Source organism: Montipora foliosa, chromosome 8 (genome assembly GCF_036669935.1).
Source record: "Montipora foliosa isolate CH-2021 chromosome 8, ASM3666993v2, whole genome shotgun sequence".
Classification (NCBI taxonomy): domain Eukaryota; kingdom Metazoa; phylum Cnidaria; class Anthozoa; order Scleractinia; family Acroporidae; genus Montipora; species Montipora foliosa.
Window position 1 is genome coordinate 5,787,301 of NC_090876.1, and position 5,000 is coordinate 5,792,300.

Genomic DNA, 5,000 nt, shown 5'->3' on the forward strand with positions numbered 1-5,000 from the left:
GACAAATGATTTTGTCATTGGCCGTTTTTATAGTAGAGACGCATAATCCGTCCAGACGAATTATGCGTCTCTCATGTTATCCGTCTAGTGTAAAGACGGGACGAACTATATGAGACGCATAATTCGCCTTGGACGAACTTGGGCGAACATTTTTTCTGCGTCTGTTAATTTCGTCTAGTATAAAGACGGGCACTAGACGCATAATGCGTCTGGACGAACTTTCCAGTTTAGTGCGTCTTCGAAGACGCACTAAAATAAATTCTTCGTCCAGACGCATAATGCGTCTTTTGGCCGTCTTTATACTAGACGAATTTAACAGACGCAGAAAAAATGTTTGCCCAAGTTCGTCCCAGACGAATTATGCGTCTCTAGTATAAAAACGGCCATTGTAGTGCAAGATGAAATTTATTTGGGAAGCCAACAATATTCTTTTAACTTTCTGGTTAATCCAATTTTATTGCTGCGACTTGCTAGTGCGAAGATTGTCACATGTAACTCGCGCTTCTTGCGAATTTTGAGTGTCATGAAATTACATAATTTGCGTGACAATATATCCCTTTTTTAATACTCTGACCCAAATACATTCAAATAGTAACAAACTTCATATTTACTTAACCATTTCTTCGCTTTTGTGCTTGTCAGCATTGTGATTTGCGGTAATTCGCAAGTCTGTTTTTGTGTCTCATAGATGTTTAGATTTTCATTTACACGGCCACTCAACCTCTCGATTGTGTAGATAGTTCACCCTGAAGTCAAAATAGATACGTTTCTCAGGAACCCGACAAAGAAGGCTTCCTGACCCGACAGAAGAAATCTAAATATTCAGTTAAATATTACAACAAAAGTAACAAACGACGGAAGTTTCTTCGCTAAAAAGTACGTTGTTCTACTCTGAACCATTCTTTCCCGTAGTTCATTCAGTTGACACAGGGTGATCACGTACGTACACCTTTACGGTTGCCTAGCATGTGATCAATTTCTTCCTTTTGACAAAACGTTAGAGACTGCAAAAATGTTCGTGTTTTTAAGATCTTTCAATGAGAATTCGATTCATAGATATATATAAACACTATGTTATTTTTTTTCTTCATCTGTCTCTTGGCTTGCCTTTTTCTGGTGCAAACGCAAAGGCAAACAATGTTTTGACCTGGCATCAGATTAGACCGTCACATTATGAAGCGGAAACAACACCTTTAGTCCTTTCTTGTATGTGCAATAAACGTTTGCTTAGTCCAACTGCTCGACATGCTGGAAAACGTCCGTCAGAGCAATTTGCCGTTACCGTAAAGACTCGCAGATAAGCCGCACTCGCAGATAAGCCGCACCACGAGTTTAGCGACTCAAATTTTGGAAAAAAAGTTTTTCATGAAAAAAACTCGAAAGAAATCCAAAGTCGAGACCATGAAGTGTTCTGTCTTCATCCAAGGCAAACTCGCCAACAATGGATCGAAAAAGTCTTACCCGTAATTTTAGCTCTTTAGTAGAATAAACATCATGTCCACCACTTATGACATATGATTGATATTACTCTGGTATTTGTTCACAGGTATCTCTCCATTCAAGGCAGTTTTTCCATAGAATTTTGCGCGTAAATTTGTTGTTTTCTTGCATGCACTGTGCGAAGCTGTGTAACCAGGCATAATATCGGACGATGGAAGACTGGACACCGAAATTCACAGCACCTTTCCCAAATGGTCTCGCAGATAAGCCGCACCTACGAGTTTGATCGCAAATTTTTGGAAAAAAGGTGCGGCTTATCTGCGAGTCTTAACGGTAGTTTTTTGCCGACTACTTATTTAAAGAAGAAACGAGTGAATTTTACTCAAGAGCGTGTTTTGTTATCTTTAAACTGAATTTATTACGAAAGCTTAAAAGACTAAAAGACCTTAAAATGGGACAGGACATTACAAAATAATTAAACGTGTGAGCCAAAGGGCCTCTGCTAGCGCGACATGTGGGTGACCCCTCAAATGGTCTTAATGACGCCCCACTTGAAAAAATTAACTGGAACGCTGCAGTTCTTTGTGTAACGCGTACCACAGGCAACCCAGGGTAAGCTTTTTGGAGCTTCTCGTTTTTTTAAGTTTCCAACGGCTCCAAATTGATAATATCGATCGCGGAAGAATAATTGAAGTAAAATAGTAATTGTGAATCCAGAGTAAGGTTGAATAAGGCGAACTCCCACGATTATTTGTCACAAGGATTCGTCTCGGGATTAGGCTCGATTTCCCGCCGCTCACTCGAGTTCGGGTATCCTCCCCGAGAAGAGACGGCTGGACGCGTGAGCAATAGATTGTGTCTGTGACGTAAATTCAAAATATAATTTATGTGAAGTTAATAGTGGCGGGGAAATAGCATTAGACATCCCAAAAACACTGATTTTAAGAAAACAGAAATTACATAACAATGCTTAAAACGTCTGTGCGAAGTTTCCAGATGATACGAGCTTGAGTTTGTGGTTAAATGATCGATGTGAGTTTGAATTCAACCGGCGAATCATCGACGAAATCTTCGGCTGCTTTAGCTCTCAGTCGACCTCATCGGCCCCCTCGTTTTGCCAGCAATAAACTCAGCAGTACTTTCAATTGATCTTGAGGAATTTTACTTGCTCTTACATTAACGAAGTATGAGGAGAAAATTGCAATAGCAATGGATTTGAAAGCCGTATTTTGACCTTGGCGCCATCTGGAAAATCAGTGAAGTTTGCGAACTCAGGCGGTAGAAAACGACACAATTCCCATTGTCCAGCTTCTCGAACGCTTTTCGTTGTCGCAATCTTGGATGTTTCCTACCTTAAAGCACTGTAAACCTCGAACAGGCCGGGTCAAAGAATACCTTCGCAGCCAAAACATATAATTTATGCCAGACGGATTTGTGCAGGCGAGTTTCTGATTGGCGGAGATTAACAATGGCTCACCTCACGCGTCCAGCCGAGATTTCGGTAGTGAGCGCTGGCTCATTTCCCGAAACAGCGGCTGGTAATCGAGCCTACCGCGGGATCCGTTGCCAGGCTGAAGACGTCTGTCCACAGAAATAAAAATCTATTCATAGTTGATGGAAGGTACCAGCCGTATGTGCGTAAAAAGGGTACGGAGTAATGTTGTACGATTAAAGTACATCGAATCAAAGACGGGAGTTTTATGATAGTGAGAAAATTCGTGATTTAATTTGTCTTTTGTTAGCCGGTTTCCTCGTCTGTATACTCAGGTATACTGACCTACATTGGGTAGCCGTTAAGTCACCCGGTTAGTGGCTACCTCAAGGCCCATGAAATATACTCCCATCCAAAAGTAGCCGTTAACTCACCTTGGTTAGTGGCTACCTTGAGGTCGGTAGTTTATATCGCGACCCAAAGGCAGCCGTTAAGTTATAAGGTTAGTGGCTATCTCAAGCTTAAGGTCGGTATTGACAAATAAATTACGAATTTTCTCACTATCATAACACCCTGATGCATACTGACAAACTATGTGGCTTCATGAAATGCTCGTATCTAAACGCCGGTAGTTGGGAAGTATTTTATTTATCCATGTTACACTGATGAGTTTAAGACTTGTTCAAACGTGCTCGCGCCAAATAAATACATTAATTGTAAATAATAGCTTTTTTTTCATCTTCGGCACTTAAAACTTGAAATTTATCTATATATACTATTTTATTGCATTTTTTAGCTATTGTGAAGTGCTTAGCTGACAGCAATGGATAAGCACTATATAAGTATTATTATTATTATTATTTTGTCGTAAAAATTGATAAAATTTGGGATTTCCCAGACTTAATAAAAATTTAGTTAAAAAAAAAAAAGGTTGATTTATTTGTAAACGTAAACGTATATCGCTTAATCTCAAGTAGCCAGCTGTTAATTGCCTATATATGTAGAGAGATTTTCAACTATATTCAAAGAAACACAGAGTTTCCATCACAAATAAGTGGGGCTACCGTTGCGTGACGGCCCAATTAGAAGTCTTAAGGCATTATTAAATGGTGTGGGTCCACGATATAACTCCGATCTCCGATGATGAGAAAAAAGGTAACTACCAGACAACCTTGCTTTGTTAGAGCTGCCTCGAACCAGTTGTAAGACATTTGTGGATTGAGCATTTGCCTATACTGGTCCATTCATGTGGAAAAAGCTTCCAAAGACGATTAGAATGGCTCCGAACTTAGCTACTTTTAAGTATTCTACGTGTAGCCTTACCCTCGGCCCTTCTTTCGGGGGAAGGATACTGCTACACGTAGGCTTCTTTTAAGAAACAGTTGAAGACGTACTTATTGAAAAAGCCTATGATATTTTGTAAATAATAACTGAATTATGTTATATTTATTTTAATTGTGAATATTTCATATAAAAAGCGCTATATAAATAGTATTATAATTATAATTATTATAATAATTATTATTAATAATATCAGCGATGACTTTCGCACAATTCACAATCATGACTTAATTCTTGTGTTTATATTACACTCCATTTCAGGAGGACAACTTCGAATTTGACAGCTGGGAGACTTCTATCTGGAGGGAAAGCTTTTGGGGATTTTGTCAGGTGTCGACGCTTCACGCTGAGTCTGGTATTCCTATCACTGGTCAATCTGCAAGGTTCAAAATCACAATTCAAGGCTGTGCTGGAGACCAGGTAAAACGACTGACATATGTCAAGTTCAAGTTAATATAACTATGTTGAGTTTATATTGAAGGGGGCTGTGTCTCGGCAGTGCAGTTCATTTTGTGGAGTTTTGCCAATTGTCAGCTCGTCCGCACTTCCTATGCAACTTCAGTTAAGTAAACGTTAACCCAGAAATTTTTTTAAACAAACGTACAAAAAACCAAAGCTTCGAGTCAAACAAGGTCTGTCGAGCATACAAGTTACAAACAACAGAGAAAAACTTTGGAAAACTGTTAGGCTGAACAGTTTTCAAAAACCCCAATTGCAATCCATTTTAATCGCCTTCAAATTTTGCCCACCCCTGCCTCCTTTTGAATTTGCTGTTTTATTGAAACCT

At 39.3% G+C, this 5,000-nt stretch overlaps 2 pseudogenes; both read left to right on the forward strand.

The window, feature by feature from the left end:
- LOC138012401 (ATP synthase subunit C lysine N-methyltransferase-like) overlaps positions 1-5,000 on the forward strand; it is a 43,073-nt pseudogene that overhangs the window by 26,005 nt on the left and 12,068 nt on the right.
- Positions 1-5,000, forward strand: part of LOC137968208 (tubulin alpha-1 chain-like) — a 30,084-nt pseudogene that overhangs the window by 7,011 nt on the left and 18,073 nt on the right.